The sequence below is a fragment of the Ictidomys tridecemlineatus genome, chromosome 5, assembly GCF_052094955.1.
Source record: "Ictidomys tridecemlineatus isolate mIctTri1 chromosome 5, mIctTri1.hap1, whole genome shotgun sequence".
Classification (NCBI taxonomy): domain Eukaryota; kingdom Metazoa; phylum Chordata; class Mammalia; order Rodentia; family Sciuridae; genus Ictidomys; species Ictidomys tridecemlineatus.
In genome coordinates this window covers 171,843,621-171,862,309 of record NC_135481.1, presented here as the reverse complement: position 1 = coordinate 171,862,309, position 18,689 = coordinate 171,843,621, and positions in this window count along the sequence as shown.

The window sequence follows — 18,689 nt, the reverse complement described above, 5'->3', positions numbered from 1 at the left end:
ATATTTTATTTTTAAAATATTTTTTAGTTGTAGTTGGATCTTTTGTTTTATTTATTTTTATGTGGTGCTGAGGATCGAACCCAGACCGCACACATGCCAGGTGAGCGCCCTACCGTTTGAGGCATAAGGGATGCTTGGGATGGTCCTGGATCATCACATACAAATGAAGATGTGGTGTCTGCCGATAACTAAAAAATAAATATTAAAAAATTCTCTCTCTCTCTCTCTCTCTCTTTAAAAAAAATTAAGATTGCTGCATAAATTGGGCACAGTGGCTCATACCTATAATCCCAATGGCTTGGGAGGCTGAGACAGGAGGATCTCGAGTTCAAAGCCAGCCTCAACAATGATGAGGTACTTAGCAGCTCAGTGGTTAAGTGCCCCTGAGTTCAATCCCTGCCACCAAAAAAAAAAAAATTGCTAGAGAAGTAAACTTGCTTCACCTCCAAGCCTTCTCACTGTCTTCTTCCTGTCCTAGGAATCTGGGTCAAGCCACACACCCCTTGACCTCTTGAGAACTGGAGACATTTAGCAGCTGGTGTTGAAGCCAGGGCACAGAAAATGCTCTTGGGACAACAGGAAGATAGCAGGAAGGAAGTGGAGCCCTATATAGAGGAGGAAGTCACAGGTTTCAGGCCAGGCCACGGTGTTGCTAGGTGGTGTGGATCATTGGAGGCATAAGGGATGCTTGGGATGGTCCTGGATCATCACATCTCCTTCAGGACAGTGTTATTTTCCCTAGGCCTGTGACACAGCAGACTATTGTCCAGCAACCCCCAGGGCTCAGTCCTTTTCTTTAAACAATTATTCATATATTTTGTTGTAAACTCAAATACTATTTATCAGATGCAACACTCAATGACCCCTTAATCAAAGCCCTGCATATTTATGCCATTAAATTGACCAGTTGTTCAGTCTACATTGACCCATCAGCATCACCCAAAGTCCATAGATTCCCTTAGTATTCACTCTTGGTGTAGTGCTTTTTAAGAGTTTTGACATGTGTGTAGTGACATGTATCCATCATTGCAGTACACAGAGTAGTTTCATTGCCCCAAAACTCTCCTGTGTTTTGCCTATCTGTCATCCCTTCTCTTCCACTAACTCCTGGCAACTTCTAATCTTTTTGCCTTCTCTCTGGGCTTATCTTTTTCAAATGTCATGCAGTGGAACCGTACTAGCCTTACACAGTGGCTTCTTTCATGTAGTAATATGCATTAAATTTCTTTCATGTCTTCTCCAGGCTTGATTGCTCATTTTTTAATTGCTGACTAATATCCCATCCTATAGATCAACTAGAGTTTATCCATCCACCTACCAAAGTACTCATGGTTGCTTCCAAGTTTTGGCAATTACAAATAAAGGTGCTCTACACATTCATTTTTGTGGGGCTATACAATTTCAATTCATTTGAGTGAATACCAAAAACTGTACATTCAGTTTGTAAGAGATTGCCAAATTGTCTTCCAAAGTGGCAATGCCATTTTGCCAGTAACAGAGTTCCTGTTGTTCCACATCCTTACCAGCATTTGATATTGTCAGTATTTAGACTTTGTTCATTCTAATAAGGGGCAATGGTATCTCATTGTTTTAATTTGCAATTCTCTATTGACATAATGTTGAACATCTTTTATGTACTTAACTTACCATCTGTATACCTTCTTTTGTGAGGTGTCTGTTCATATATATATATATCTATCTATATATATATAGATATATATATATATATATATATTGTAGTTGTACACAATACCTTTATTTTTTTTATATGGTGCTGAGGATTGAACCCAGCACCTTGCACACTGAGCCACAACCCCAGCCCAGGTCCTTTATTTTTGTGTGTGGTGTTTATTTTTTTGTTTGTTTGTTTTGTTTTGTTTTTTTGTACCAGGGATTGAACTCAGGTCCACTTAACCACTTGAGCTACATCTGCAGTCCTTTTTATTTTGAGACAGGGTCTCATTAAGTTGTTGAGGCTGGCCTCAAACTTGCTATTCTCCTTCATCAGCCTCATGAGTAGCTGGGATTACAGGTGTGTGCTACAATGCCTCTCTCTTTTGCCTCATTTTTAATTGGGTTGTTTGTTTTATTACTGTTGATTTAGAGTTCTTTGTATATTGTAGGTAACAGTCACTTATCAAGTATCTCTTTTTCAAATATTTTCCCCAGTCTGGGGCTTGTCTTCTCATTTTTTCACATTGTCTTTCACAGAGCAGAACTTATATATATATATATATATATATATATATATATATATATATATATATATATATATATAGTATGTGTGTGTGTATTTAGTTGTCAATGGACCTTTATTTAATGAACTTATTTATTTATATGGAGCACTGAGAATCAAACTCAGTGCCTCATAAATGCTAGGAAAGTGCTCTACCACTGAGCTATGAACTCAGTGCCAAGCAGAACTTCGTGTGTGTGTGTGTGTGTGTGTGTGTGTGTGTGGTCCTGGGGATGAACCCAGGGCCTTGTGCATGCAAAGCAAGCACTATACCAACTGAGCTATAGCTGCAGCCCTGGAGCAGAACTTCTTCTTTTTTTTTTAAACATTTATTTTTTTTTTAGAAGTAGTTGAACACAATACCTTTATTTTGTTTTATTTTTATGTGGTGCTGAGGATAGAACCCAGGGCCTCATACATGCTAGATGAGCATTCTACCGCTGAGCCACAACCCCAGCTCCTGGAGCAGAACTTCTTAATGTCATTAAAGTTCTTTCTTCATGGACCATACCTTTGGTGTTTGGTATTTAAAAAATTATCTCTTGGGCTGGGATTGTGGCTCAGTGGTAGAGAACTCGTCTAGCACATGCAAGACCCCCTGGGTTCGATCCTCAGCATCACATAAAAATAAATAAATAAAGTAAAGGTATTGTGTCCAACTACTTCTAAAAAAAAAAAATCATCTCTAGGGCTGAGCATGTGATTCAGTGATGGAGGGCTTACTTTGCATGTGTGAGGCCCTGGTTCAATCCCCAGAAAACAAAACAAAAAAACCTTAAAATTCATCATTATATATTTTCTGTTATTAGTCCATTGTTTGTTACTATAATGAATGTCCTGAGATCAGATACCTTTTTTAAAAAAAGAGGTTTCTTGCCCCATGCAGTGGTGCATGCCTGTAATCCTGTGGCTCTGAAGGTTGAGGCAGGAGGATCACGAGTCCAAAGCCAGCCAGCCTCAGCAAAAGCAAGGTGCTAAGCAACTCAGTGAGACACTATCTCTAGATAAAATACAAAATAGGCCTGGGAATGTAGCTCAGTGATTGAGTACCCCTAAGTTTAAATCCCTGGTACCAAAAATATAAAAATAAAAAAAGAAGAAGAAGAAGAAAAAAGAGGTTTATTTATCTCATAGTTCTGAAGGGTTAGGGTATAATGCTCAGTGGTAGAATTAGATGAATCAGATCTGGACTGTCCCCCAAAGGCTCATGTGTTGAAAGCATGATCCCCAGTGCATCAAGGCTCAGAGGTGGGGTCTTTTAGGCAATGATCAAATCATGAAAGTTCGAACACATTCATCATTTGGTGGATTAATCCATTAATAGCTAGAAGAACTATTGGAAGGTGGATCTAGATGGGGAAATAAGTCACTGTGGATCTGCCCTGGAAGGGTTCTCTTTTCCCTCTCAGCTTCCTGGCTGCCATGAGTTGAGCAGCTTTACTCTTCTCTCTTTTCTTTCTTTTTTGGCAGTGCTGGGGATCAAACCCAGAGCTTGGTGCTTGCTAGGCAGGCACTCTGCCGCTGAGCTACATTTCCAGCCCTGTTATACCTTTCTACTATGTTTCTGTCTTTGAGCTGGTCAGTCATGAACTGAATCCTCTGAAACCATCATCCCAAATCTTTCCTCCTCCAAGTTGTTCTTGTTTTAGTCACAGTGATGAAAAGCTGGCCAACACAATCTCAGCTCTGATGAAGGCGTCATATGGATGGCACCACAATTGTGGGAGAGATCTTATCTCCAGAAAGGTAACCAAAGAGCTGGGAGGGGCCAGTATTGGCCTCCCAGTAGGTCTCACCTTTTAAAGATCCATCACCTCCCAGTATCATTACAGGCAAACTCATGGGAAGCAGTTCAAACATATTCAGACCATGAGACCCTTGAGTCTCTTGACCATCCCCTTAAGAGAGTTTTCTCTCTTCTGGTCCTCATCTGAGAGCCAGGTTATGTGTTAATCAGCTTTTTGTTGAATGCAGCTAAAATCTCCAACATCTTTAAAGGAAATACCTGATAATTTTTTAAAAAAATTTTTAAGTTATGCATGGATTCAATGTTTTTATTTTGTTTATTTATTTTTATGTGGTGCTGAGGATTGAACCCAGTGCCTCATACATTCGAGGCAAGCACTCTGCCACTGAGCCCCAGCTCTAGCCCCTGACAATTTTTTTATATTAATTTTTAGTTGTAGTTGGACACAATATCTTTATTTTATTTTATTTTTATGTGGTGCTGAGGATCGAACCCAGGGCTTCACACATGCTAATGAGTGCTCTACCACTGAGCCACAACCCCAGCCCCATACCTGACAGTTTTTAAAGTAAAGATATATTTGGCCCAAGGTTTCAGAGCTTTCAGTTCATGGTTGTCTGGCTCTATTGGTTTGGGTCTGAGGCGAGGCAGAACGTCATGGCAGAAATGTGTGGCAGAAGAAAGCTGTCTAGCCCTTGGCAGCCTGGAAGTGGGGAGGGGGAGAGAGAGGGGCCAGGGACAGGAAGTAGTTCCTAAGTGCAAGCCCAACCATGCCCTACCAGCCTACAGTTTTTACTATCTCCCTATAGTCCGTTCAGTTATCCACTGATGATGTCAGAGCCCTCATAATTCAGTTACTCCCCAAAACCCATACCCCTGAATATTGCTGCACTGGGGACCAAGCCTTCAATACATTAGTGTTTGGGAGACACTTTATATCCAAATCATAAAAGGTTATAATGTTATGGGCCAGGCTATATGGGTAATGACCAAACAGACTCCATCTTACCCTGAAACTCCACGTCATGTAAAAACTGCTTCTCTCATGGGAAAGCCCCACCTCTGTACCCATCAATTGTTGCTTAGCATAGCATATTTGGCAACACAAAATGGCAATTATTTTTCAAATTTCTTATTAATTAATTAATTTATTTTTAATTTTAATTAGGTATATATGACAGCAGAATGCATTTTGATTCATTGTACACAATTGCAGCACAGCTTTTCATTTCTCTGGTTGTACACGATGTAGCAATGTAGAGTTGCACCATGTGCACAGTCCTACATGTACCTAGGGTAATTCCACCATCTTTTCTGCCCCCAAGCCTCCTCCTCACCCTACCCTCCCCTTTGCCCAAAGTCCCTCCATACAAAATGGCAATTCTTATATAATGTAAAATTGTTCTCTCTTTGGTTCCCAGTTTTTTTTAGACAATGTACCCCATCAGAGATTGATTGCCTAAATGTTAGTAACTGTTCTTTAACTTGTACTCAACTAGGGACATTTTGACCTACTCCCTCTTCTGCTTGTGATTTTAGATCTCATGACATTTGTTTATGGTTTTGAATCATAACAACAGCCACTTATGATTAATATGATTTTGGTACTCAAACCCCCGGGAGGGGATCAAAGAGTGTAGATTTGCAGCCTGCCCCTTGGCCCATGCTAACTGGTGAATAAAGTTTCCATCTCCTGCTTTAAGATGGACTTGGTGATTTATTGCAATCTTGCCATACAATAACCTCCAGGAAACCTTAATGTTAACTTTTGTTTTCTGCATTATATAACATTTAGCCCAAACCAGGCTTATAATATATATTGAACAAATGGACCAATGGATAAGGTGATTTTTAGGAGACACCAAAAATTCTCTTTTTAAAAAAATGTTTTTTGCAGTGCTGGGAATTGAACCAGTGCCTTGGTTGTGTTGTGATAGGCAGGGGCTCTACCACTAAACTACACTCCCAGCCACATATAACAACTTTTCTTTCTCCTGGGATACAGATAGAAACAATAGTCTGTCTTTTATATCTCCAAGATGATATTCCCAGGACCACAAGTTCCTTTCCCATTAGATAACCTGAAGTTCCAGCAAAGGAGACACTCATGCAGCATCTGCACATTTCCTGCTGCAAGTAGCCCTGCGTCCTGCTGGCTTGCTTTCTACTCAGCTCTTTCTATGCCATAGAGGAAGGGTCTCCCACTCAGTGTTCTGAATGAGGTTAGAGCTATGACTGGGGATTACCACAGGTCCATGATTCCTGCCCTGAGGGAATGAAGGTAAAAAGGTGACCAAAACTCCTGCCCTCTCAGCAACAGTCATCCCAGTTTAGTCTGGCAAAGGTCAAAGGGACTCTTTCTGTGTCCACTTCAATTAGAGCTTGGCTGTGTTGAGGGTCCACAAGTGTTTGCAGTGGCAAAGATTCTACCTTAGGCTGGTAAGTGCCTGATCCCTGCACTTGCTTGGGACTGACTTTTGGTGGTACCAGGAATCAAATCCAGGGTCTCATGAATGCTAAGCAAGCACTACCACTGAGCTTCATCCTCATCCTGGGATTGACTCTTGATGGGAAACAAAAGGACATAAAAACTCTGACAGCCAGGCATGGTGGCCCACACCTGTAATCCCAGCAGCTTGAGAGGCTGAGGCAGGAGGATCACAAGTTAAAAGCCAGCCACAGCAATTTAGCGAAATCCTTTCTCAAAATAAAACATAAAAAATGGCTGAGGATATAACTCAGTGGGTAAGTGCCCCTGGGTTCAATCCCTGGTACCAAAAACAAAATAAAAAACCTTCTTGAGGTCTGGGGATGTGGCTCAAGCGGTAGCGCGCTCGCCTGGCATGCGTGCGGCCCGGGTTTGATCCTCAGCACCACATACAAACAAAGATGTTGTGTCCACCAAAAACTAAAAAATAAATATTAAAAAATTCTCTCTCTCTCTCTCTCTCTCTTTCACACACACACACACACACACACACACACACACACACACACACTCACTCACTCTCTCTCGAAAAAAAAAAAAAAAACCTTCTTGACAGGGGCTGGAAGTGTAGGTCGGTGGTAGAGCACTTGTCTGGCATGCACAAGTTGCTAGATTTGATCCCCAGTAACACACACACACACACACACACACGCATGCACACACATACATGAACAAGTTCTTTCCAACACCTTTTGACAGATCTCTGGCTCTTGTGGTCCTGGAATGTCCTTGTGACTGCTCTACCACTGAGCTACATCCCCAACCCCCATGTAACAACTTTTACTTTCTCTTGGGATACAAATAGAAACAATAGATTACTGCTTATCTCTCAAGGATGATACTCCTAGGACCACAAGTCCCTACCATAAGGCATGCCCTGTCTGAAAGACCAACCTCCCCACACTCAGAGAGGCCCTAAGTTAGGTGATTAACAGCAAAAAGAATGAGCAAAAATCAGTAATTTCCTATGCCCATGAATAGGGATTTAATTAATACCATGAAAGTGAAGATCCTAACCAGGGTAAAAACCAAATATATAAAATTTCTGGAATCAGACATAATCATAACTATGTAGTATCTGTGCAAAGAAGACCTATGAACTATTCTAAGATGCTGAAACTAAAGAATGAAGGAATGACGAGGAAGCAGTTATTCATACAGGTTCAAAGGATCTTTCCATAATTGCTTATTAATTAAAAATGGGGGGCTGGGGATGTGGCTCAAGCGGTATCGTGCTCGCCTGGCATGCGTGTGGCCCGGGTTTGATCCTCAGCACCACATACAAAAAAGATGTTGTGTCCGCCGAAAACTAAAAAATAAATATTAAAAAATTCTCTCTCTCTCTCTCTCTCTCTCTCTCTCTCTCTCTCTCTCTCTCTCTCTTTAAAAAAAATTAAAAATGGGGAAGTGAAGCAGTAGTGAAGTTTACAGACAGAAACCTGTGACTCTATCCACCAAGTGATCAAAGGGAAAATCCACAGTGGTGGGACAGACGTGTGCTGCCAATCTCATGCACAAAGGACATAGCATCACTCTGAGTGTCCAAAATGCTACACCTGAATCTGATCAGGAGGAAACCTCAGACAAATCCAGACAGAGGGAAATGTCATAAAATATCTGACCTGTACTCTGCAAAAATATCAAAGGTGGAGTCTTTGCTACTGTAAACACTTGTGGACCCTCAACACAGCCAAGCTCTAATTGAAGTGGACACAGAAAGCATCACTTTGACTTTTGCCAGACTAAACTGGGATGACTGTTGCTGAGAGAGCAGGAGTTTTGGTCACCTTTTTACCTTCATTCCCTCAGGGCAGGAATCATGGACCTGTGGTAATCCCCAGTCATAGCTCTAACCTCATTCAGAACACTGAGTGGGAGACCCTTCCTCTATGGCATAGAAAGAGCTGAGTAGAAAGCAAGCCAGCAGGACGCAGGGCTACTTGCAGCAGGAAATGTGCAGATGCTGCATGAGTGTCTCCTTTGCTGGAAAGACCCAGGAGCTTCCTCAGATTAAAGGAGACTACAGGACTACAGAAACTTGACTAGTCAAAGGAACTTGTGATTGGGACAATGAGACCTGGAACCCACAGACTATCTATTCTGTGAACGGACAGAATTCAGGGGACTTTGCAAACTTGGATGGGGGAAAAAATTACATCTTCTTTTGCACTAATCACTAAATGAAATTAACATTTCTTTCCTTTTTGGGGGGAGGGAATGTTTGCAGCTTTATGACACATAATTGGCACACAATGAGCTGCTCTAAGGGTAAATTAAATGAAAGTGTTTTGTTTGATAAAGAGGAGGTAGCTGCATCTCTCCTTACCTTAGTGTGTCTCTTTAAAGGCTTGAATAGGCCTTACTCTTTTGCCAGGAATTATAGAAATCCCAGTCTCCAGACTTTACAATGCTGGCTCATAGCCTTCTGACCCTAGAACTCTTATTCACGAGCCTCCCATGTTAACTCAGGAGTCTCTTGTGAGAAGGATGGGAGACCATCAGCAAGATGTGTTCATTTGTCTCCTGGAAGATGACAGAAGTTTCACTTGTCTATCTTCTACTGAATAAAATGTGTGCTGAATAAGATGAAATGCTGCCTAGACTTTGTAGTCTCTAGTGAAGCACTTGTGTGCTTGTTTCCCATTATTATTCTCAATAATGCATTATTTTCTCTCTCCTGTGTATCCGTGCATATGGATCTTAGTCACAAGATTCTCTCTCTCTCTCTCTCTCTCTCTCTCTCTCTCTCTCTCTCTCTCTCTCTCTCTCTCTACCAGGGATTCAGAGATTGAACCCAGGGTGCTTAACCACTGAATTACATCTCTAGCCCTTTTTATTTTTAATTTTGAGACAGGGCCTCCTAAATTACTTAGGGCCTCACTAAGTTGCTGAGGCTGGCCTCAAACTTTCAATCCTCCTGCACTGGCAGGATTCTTTATTCACCCACTAATACATATAAAGTATACACTTTAGGGCTGGGGTTGCGGCTCAATGGTAGAGTGCTCACCTAGCATGCATAAGGCACTGGGTTCAATCCTCAGAACCACATAAATATAAAATAAAGATATTGTATCCACCTAAAACTAAAAAGTAAATTAAAAAAAAATTAAGTATACACTTTAATGAGATTACACACACACACAAATATTACCACAAAATATGAAGATATCACTACATGAAAATATGGTCTCCATAAAAAATATTACCATAATTAAGACAATGTATTTATCCATCACCCGTCCCAAATTTTTGCAATTTTATTTCTTTTTAAGTGCCACCCACAAACGAAAAAGGTGTTGGCAGAATCTGAGACTTGGTCACTAAAAGAAATCACCAATATTTTCCTACCACAGTACAGTTTATACAGATATATTATTGTTTATACATGATACCACATGAATATTTTATTTATTTAGAGAAACACATCTATTTAATAGTTTAATAATATTATTTAAATATGATGAGTATTTTTGGTAGCCTTATATATCTACATGAACTTAAAGACATTATTCTTCCAAGTGCCATAGTACACACGGGTAATCCCAGCTACTTGAGAGGCTGAGGCAGAAGAATCTCCAAGTTTGAGGCAAACCTCAGCAACTTAGAAAGATCCTATCTCAAATTTTTTAAAAAAATTAAAAGGGCTGTGGGTATATCTCAGGGGTAGAGCAACCCTGGTTTCATTCCCCAGTAAGGCAAAACTCTCCAAAAAACAGAAACAAAAAATTATTATTGTGAAGGCCCATCCCTCTGAGGGTCCATGTGTGAGAACCAGGCCAGACTAGACCAGGATTTGTTTTGGGGGCTGGATTAGTGTCATGGCCACCATCCACTAGTGGTAATTGAGCCTTTGAAACAAGGCTCCTGTAATTACAGAAAGGCATTTTTAGTTTTATTTGATGTCAATTTATTAAGTTTAAAAAGCAAAGCAGTGCAGGTTTCTAGTATTATTGATGAAGCAACAGTATTTTTATATATTGGATTAAATAAAATGTGTTACTGAAAAAAATTTTAAAAAATAAATAAAAACATTATCTTGGCCTGTGGATTTTACCAAGTGTTGGTCATGAAGACAGCCCAAGGAGACACTATCTCAAACAAAATGACACCCAGACTCTACAGGAATAGAATAGTAAAACTGTCATGTTCTAGGGACTATTCTACAGGCTGGTCCCCATCTGGTCTCCCTAAAGCAGCCCATCCAGCAGATGCACACCCAACTCCTCAAGGCTTGCTCTCCCCCCAACCCTCTACCCTTTCTCTCCCTTTTTTCTTTTTTTGCTGTGGTTCTGTGGATTGAACTCAAGAGTTCTACCACTGAGGTACATCCCCAACCCTTTTAATTTTTTTAAATATTTATTTTTAAATTATAGGTGGATACAATATCTTTATTTTTATGTGGTGCTGAGGATTGAATTCAGTGCCTCACACATGCTAGGCCTTTGATTTGTCCTGTTCCCTGGGTTCCTTAACTTTATTTTCCAAACCATCTAATTAACTTTTTAAAAAATATTTATTTTTTAGTTGTAGTTGAACATAATATCTTTATTTGCTGATTGAACCCAGGAGTATTCTACCATTGAGCTATATCCTCAGTCCTTTTTGTTTGTTTTTTTGAGACAGGGTGTTGCTAAGTTGCTGAGGCTGGCCTTGAACTTGGGATTTTTCCTGCCCGCACCTCCCAAGTAGCTGGAATTACAGGTTTGTGCTACCACACTTATCTTCTATTTTCCTTTTAAAGTTCTTGTTTGTTTCCTGCCTGGTTATCCTCAGAAATCTTTTTCCCTGTTGGCTTTTCTAGTTCTCTTTCTGTTGCAGGCTTTTCCCAATTATCTAGTGAACTTTGTTCACATTAAGAATGAAGCAATAAGGATGGGGTTATAGTTCAATAGAGCACTTGCCTAACAAGTACAAGAACTTGGGTTCAATCGTCAGCACTGGGAAAAAAGAAAATAAAAATAGTAAAAAAAAATGAAGCAAAAATGCCTTGGGGAGTCAAGTACAGTGACACTCACCTTTAATCCCAATGACTCCAGAGGCTGAGGCAGGAGAATTTCAAGTTTCTTGGCAACTTAGAGAGACTCTGTCTCAAAATAAAAAATTGGGGTTGTGACTCAGAAGTAGAATGCTCGCCTAGCACGTGCAAGGCCCTGGGTTTGATCCTCAGCACCACATTAAAGTAAAGATATTGTGTTCAACTACAACTAAAAAATAGATATTTTTTAAAAAGTTAATTAGATGGTTTGGAAAATAAAGTTAAGGAACCCAGGGAACAGGACAAATCAAAGGGGTGAAAAAAGGTAAGATACAGGAAGTCCTGTTGATTTGCACACACAAAAAACAGATTTGGGGTTTGCCAGCTGGTTCTGGGAGTGGGAGGTATAGTCATTGTGTGAGATAGTTGGGTAGATTGCCAGCTTTTCACCCCATTCTTTAGTCCCATCCTGGCAATATGGCTGTATCTCACTATAAAGTGGTGGAGTCTTTCTCCATTCCCCTTGAATCTGGGTCAGCTTCTTGACTTACTTTGGCTAGTAGCATGTAGCAGAAGTGATGTTGTGCCAGTTTGGAGCATATGCCTAAAAAGCATGCATTTTGCTTTCTTTTTTGAAACCTGCTGAGCTGTCATGAAATAACAAAAAACACACTGCATGGAGCAGAGATGATCCATCATAGCTGAGCCCATTCCCAGACCAGTTAGTTCCCAACAGAACTGCAAAGGCATGAGTGAATCTAAATAAATCAGAAGAACCACCTAGCTGAGCCCAGCCCCAATCACCAACACAAAATTGTGAACAAAATAATTGGTTGCCATTTATTTATTTATTTATTTATTTGGGGGCACTAGTGATTGGACCCAGGAACACTCTACGACTGAACTACATTCCCAGCCTTTTTTTTTTTTTTTTTTTTTTTTTTAATTTTGAGACAGAGTCTTGTGAAGTTGCTTAGGGCCTGGCTAAGTTGCTGAGGCTGGCCTTGAACTTGCATTCTTCCTGCATCAGCCTCCCAAGTTCCTCATGTTACAGATGTGCACCACCACTGCACCTGGCTGTGTGGTGGTTGTTGTAGTTTGTTACATTTTGGGATAGTTTAAAAGCCAACTAACACAATCGATTCCCTCTATCTCCTTATAGGACATTTTCTAATATATTACAGAGGCCAGAAAGTGGAAAAACTATGTCCCACACTACTTTGCATCTAGAATTATGAATATGAAACAGGTATGATATTTGAGGGGCAGTGGCTATCTTCCTGCTATCACTTCTGCTGACAATAGGACATGATGGTGCAATAGTCCAGAACCAGTCTCAGCAGCCAGACTCACCATCTTTATACTCTTTCTCTGGTGTCACAGAGAGTGGCAGCAGTGGCCTTCTCATTTCCAACTGGCCTGTGAAGATGTGCTCTTGAACCCACTCCTAGTCCCTCTCACAATTTTGCAACCAACTAATTCCCTGTACTGAATTACTTGTTGTGAAAAAAAAGCTCCAACCATGTTAGGTGTTGGTGGGAAACTGGATTGGCATGGAGTTACTAGAACTTGCAAGACACTGCTAGTGGGAGTGTCATATGGTGCAAACACTGCATAACTTATCCTATTGTTCAGCAATTTATTCCCAAAAGTATACCCAAGAGTAATGAGTACATGATTCTATAGAAAAGACTTATATATGACTATTCATAGTGGCTTTGTTCTTCCTGCTAGCTCGAAATCTAGAAAACCCCCCGTGTTTCAGTAAAAATAGAATGAATAGCTGGGAATGGTGGCCATTCCTGTAATTCCAGAGACTCAGGAGGTTGATCTCAAGTTCAAAGTCAGCCTTAGCATAGCCTTATTGAGTCCCTATGCAACTTAGTGACACCCTGTCTCAAAATAAAAATTAAAAAGAACTGGGGATGTACCTCAGTGGTTAAGCATCCTGAGCTCAATCTCCAGGACCTAATAAATAAAAGTAAAAAAATAGAATGAATAAACAGGTCTAGTCATACATTAGAATACTACATAACAGGGCTGGGGTTGAGGTTCAGTTGGTAGAGTGCTTGCCTAGCATGTGTGAGGCACTGGGTTTGATTCTCAGAACCATATATAAGTAAATAAATAAAGGTCACTCAATGTTACACAAAATTACATAGAAGAGGATGTGAGGGGAAATGGGGGGGAACAAGGGAGAGAATTGAACAACAGCAGATGAGGTAGAGAGGGATGATGGGTGGGGAGGGGAGGGGGGATAGTAGGGGATAGGAAAGGTAGCAGAATACAACAGTCACTAATATGTCATTATGTAAAAATGTGAGTGTGTAACCAATGTGATTCTGCAATTTGTATTTGGGGTAAAAATGGGAGTTCATAACCCAATTGAGTCAAATGTATAAAAGATGATATATCATGAGCTTTGTAATGTTTTGAACAACCAATAAAAAATATTTTAAAAAATAAAATAAATAAATAAAGGTCAATCAACAACTAAAAAGAATACTACATAACAATGAAAGAGAACACATTTATGATACATGCAATAACATATATGAATGTCAAAAACATTATGTTGAGTGAAAGATGCCAGACACAAAAAAATGTATGTACTCTGTGTTTCTGTTTTTATCAAATTCAAGAAGAGGCAAAACTAAATTACGGGAATCGAATAGTGATTGGATAGTGATTGATAAAGAAGGAGTGTAGGGGAACTTTCTGGGAAGATGGAAATAGTCTAGATTTTAATCTGTTGTTAGTACATAGGTATTTACTCAGATATAATCCAGGTCTTACACTTAGGATTGATGTATTTCACTGATGATAAATTATGCTCAAGAAACCAAACCTGCCATGCATAATATACATAGAATAATTTTTGTTTGATTCATTAAACACCTAATACTGGGGGGAGGGGGACAAGCAACAGCAAGAGGGGATGACAGAAAGTAGGGAACATCAGTGAGGCAGGAAGCTGGATCTAAGGAGGGATGTGTCTGGGAAGAAGTGCCTTGCATTGGGGGAATTTTTTTCCCTTCTTTTTTTTTTTTTTTTTTTTTGAGTACTGCAGATTTAATGCAGGGGTACTTTATCACTGAGCTACATCCCCATCATTTTTATTTTTTGAGACAGAGTCATTAAGTTGCTGAGACTGGACTCATACTTGCAATCCTCCTGTCTCAGTTCACTGAATGGCTGGAATTACCAGCATGAACCATTACACCCAACAAGCATGTGAATTTTTGTAACTCTTTTTTTTTTTTTTTCCTTTAGGCACTAGAGATTGAAGCCAGGAGCTCTTTACCACTGAGCTACATTCTTAGCCCTTTTCATTTTTTATTTTGAGACATGGTTCACTTAGTTGCTGAGGTTGACTTCTAAGTGGCCATCTTCCATCATTCTCCTGCCTCAGCCTCCCAAATTGCTGGGAATTCAAGTGTGTGTCATCACAACGACTACGGACATTTGATTTTGACCACATATCCTGCCTACATGCTCATTTCCTTACCATCCCTGCAAATCCCTGGTAATCATCTGCTGCCTACATCAGTGGTTTTCAAAAAGGAATGAAAGGGTGGCAGGACTCCTTAATGGCAGGCTTCTAGCAATGCAGTGCCCTAAGGCCTGAGGCGGAGTCCATGATGACTACAGGGGCTTCACTGCCCCAGAGGAGGAACCAGCTATGCCAGGGACTTATGGAGAACCCTCGCAATCCAAGCCTGCTCCTTCTGCTTGTCCTGAGAAGTAAGGAAGTCTCCTTCCTGGACCCTGTTGTTGCCCAGATCTTAACTTGACCCATCTCACAAACTTTTGTCCAGGAAAGGATGAGCCCAGGAAGACATGAGACTCAGAGACACAGTACTGTTGAAAAGAAAACACCAGAAGAAAAGACACTTGCTGGGTGCAGGTTTCTAATCCCTGGAAGCTGAGGAAGGAGGATCCCAAGTTCCAGGCCAGTCGGGGCAACATACAGAGACCTTGTCTCAACAGAAAGAATTAAAAGGGCTTGGAATGTAGCTCAATGATAGGCATGCCTGGGTTCAATCCAAAAAGAAAGAAAAGAAAGAAAAAAATAAGAAGAAAAGACCCCAGAATGTCACCAGTTTACCCCTGGGTGATGGCATGCATTGAGTACAGATTTTGGTTTTCTGCTTTCCCCACATAGCTGTATAAAGCATTTTGTGTGTGTGTGTGGGGTGGGGGGTACATATACAAATATATGTAAAATATCAGCATATATAAAATAAATCAGCAGAATGAAAAACAATAGTTTAAAGAATAGCCGTATGAAACTTTATTTGAAAGGAAGTTGTGAAGGCAGGGTTTGTTTTGTGTTTATTCTGGGAGCGTTCCCTGAAGGACTCAACCATGAGAGCATGGCCCTTTTTGGGGCCCTCTGGCACTATCTTTGGGCCTCTGTTCTCTGGGGGAAACGTGAGCTGGTGTTTGCTGAGTCATCATGTGTGGATCACAGCTCTCCTTGGAGCACTGACCTGGGGCATAGATCACTTTCTGGCCCATCCTCCCACTAAAATGTGGACAACAATCAACAAATTGAACCCATTGCAATAGGGTGGAATGCAACACACTATATGAGATAAAGAAATATAAACAGCCAGGTAGAATCAGAAGATTATTTTATTTTACTTTATAATTTTGAAATGATTTCAGACTTCAAACACAATTGCAAAAATAATACAAATGCATCTTATACAACCAGGACAATGATCAAAACCAGAACATTAACACTGAGAGAACATTGTTAAGCCAAAAGCATTGTTTAGGCTCTGCGTGGTAATGATTACATGCCTGTAATTCTAGCTACTCAGGATGCTGAGGCAGGAGGATCACAGTTCAAGGCCAGTTTCAACAATTTAGTAAGACCCCATCTCAAAATAAAAAAATATAAAGGGACAGGGATATATCTCAGTGGTAGTGTACCTCTTGGTTCAATCCCCAGTACCAAAACAAAACAAAACATTATTCAGATTTCACCATTGGTCCCACTAATGTCCTTTCTCTGTCTCAAGATCCAACGTAGGATCCCACATTACATTCAATAGTCACGACACTTGGGTGTCCTTTACTCTGGAACTTTTTTCCAGTCTTAACATGTCTTTCGTGACCTTGATGTTTTTGAAGAATTATTCTGTAGATCAGCATTGTCTAACGTAACATTCTAGGTTGATAGGAATGTTCTGTATCTGTGCCATGCAACATGATAGCCATTAGCCAGATGAATTGACATTTGAAATGTGGCTAGTGGAATTCAGGAATTGACTTCTAAATTTTATTTAATTTCAGCCAAAATAGTTACATGTGGCTATTAGCTACTGTATGGGACAGGACAGCTGTCAGGTGGCCTTCATTTGAGGTTTGTTCATTAGCTTCAAATGTGAGCTTTTGGTAAGAATAACATAGGCATAAGGTTGAGTCCTTCTTTGCCTAGATTTTTTAAAAGCCGTTGGCAGGTGACAGGGAATCACCCAGCCAGGAAGCTGGATTGTTTTCATGCCCTTCAAGGTCCAGCAAAGACAGGGATGACAATTGCATTTGGAAGCCAGGCCCCACACTCCCAATGCTCTTCCTGCAAGAAGTAGATATGAAGCCACAGGGGTCAAGGTGAGTTGCAGGCACCATTAATTTTTGAACTCATCATCACTCACTCTTTTAGCTACACAATGTGGAGCTGGCTTAATTACAGTTGGAGTGTGATTTAGAACACTTCGTAAGTTCTGAATGTTGTGAAACACCACAGGGCTACCAAGTACAGTAATAAAATCTCACCTATAAAGTGTTTCAAAACTTCCTAAATTTTGGTTTGGAAGCACAAGCTTTGTAGTCAGATCTTTCCTTAGCCATTTGCATGTGATCACAACCAAATCTCTCTTAAATGTTTGAACCCTTGTCTTTTTTTCTTTTCTCCCCTTGCCACCCTCCATAATGGGGATTGAACCTTTGAGCTATATCCCCAGCAACCCCCATCTTTGAGGCATTCACTAAATTGCTGAGGCTGACCTTAAATTTGTGATCCTCCTGCCTTAACCTCCAAATTACTGGGATTACAGGTGTGTGCCCCTGAACCCTTCCCATTGATGTTTTTTTTTTTTCCCTACTGGAGATTTAATTCAGGGCCTTGCATATGCTAGGCAAGCACTCTACCACCGAGCTACATCCAAGCCCCCACTGATGCATTTATTTATTTGCGTTGCTGAGAATCAAACCCAGTGCCTCACACATGCTAGGCAAGCGCTTTACCACTGAGCCACATCCCCAGCCCTACTGATGCATTTAAAAAAAAAATTTTCTAGATGTTGATGGACCTTTATTTTATTCATTTATTTATTTGCAGTGCTCAGAATCGAACCTAGTGCTGCCTCACACATACCAGGTAAACCACAACCCAGCCCCCATTGTTGCATTTTTAAGTATGTGTAAACTTGTGTAGCTACCATTCACGACATGTAGAACAACATTTCCATCCCCTAGAAGGTATGCCTCTCTCCCCTCCCCCAGGCAACCTCCCCAGAGGTAACCAGTGACATGATTTCTATTTATGTACATTAGTTTTTCCTGTTTTTGAAGCAGTGCCTAGAATCAGGCATCATATGTTCTTTTGTATTTGGCTCCATTAACTGAACACTGTTTACTCATTCATAGGTGGAGAGATCCAGTTTGTTCTTTTTTTCCATATATATATTTGTCAATGGACCCTTATTTTATTTATTTATATGTGGTGCTGAGAATCAAACCCAGTGCCTCACACATGCTAGGCAAGCGCTTTACCATTGAGCCATAACCCCAGCCCCCAGTTAGTTCTTTCACTGCTGTGTACTATTCCATTGTGTTGAGTACACCACAGCTTGTCTCCTCATTCATCCTGCTAATAGATATTTGAATTGCTCCAAGAGTTTGCCTATTATGAATAAAGTCACTACAAATATCTAGTGCATATGCTTCTAGGAAGATGTACATTCAGGAGTGAAATTGCTGGGTCATAGAGGTTGCCTATGTTTAACATCAGTAAAACTGTCAAACAGCTGGGTGTAGTGGTGTATGTCTGCTGTAGTCTCAGTTACTCCAGAGGCCAAGGCAGGAGGATCCCAAATACAACGTCAAACTGAGCAAATTAGAGAGACCCTGTCTCAAAATTTAAAAAAAGGTTGCGTAGCTTAGTGATAAAAGATAGCTTAGTGATAAAAGCTGGGTTCCATCCCTAGTACAAAAACAAAAACAAACAAAA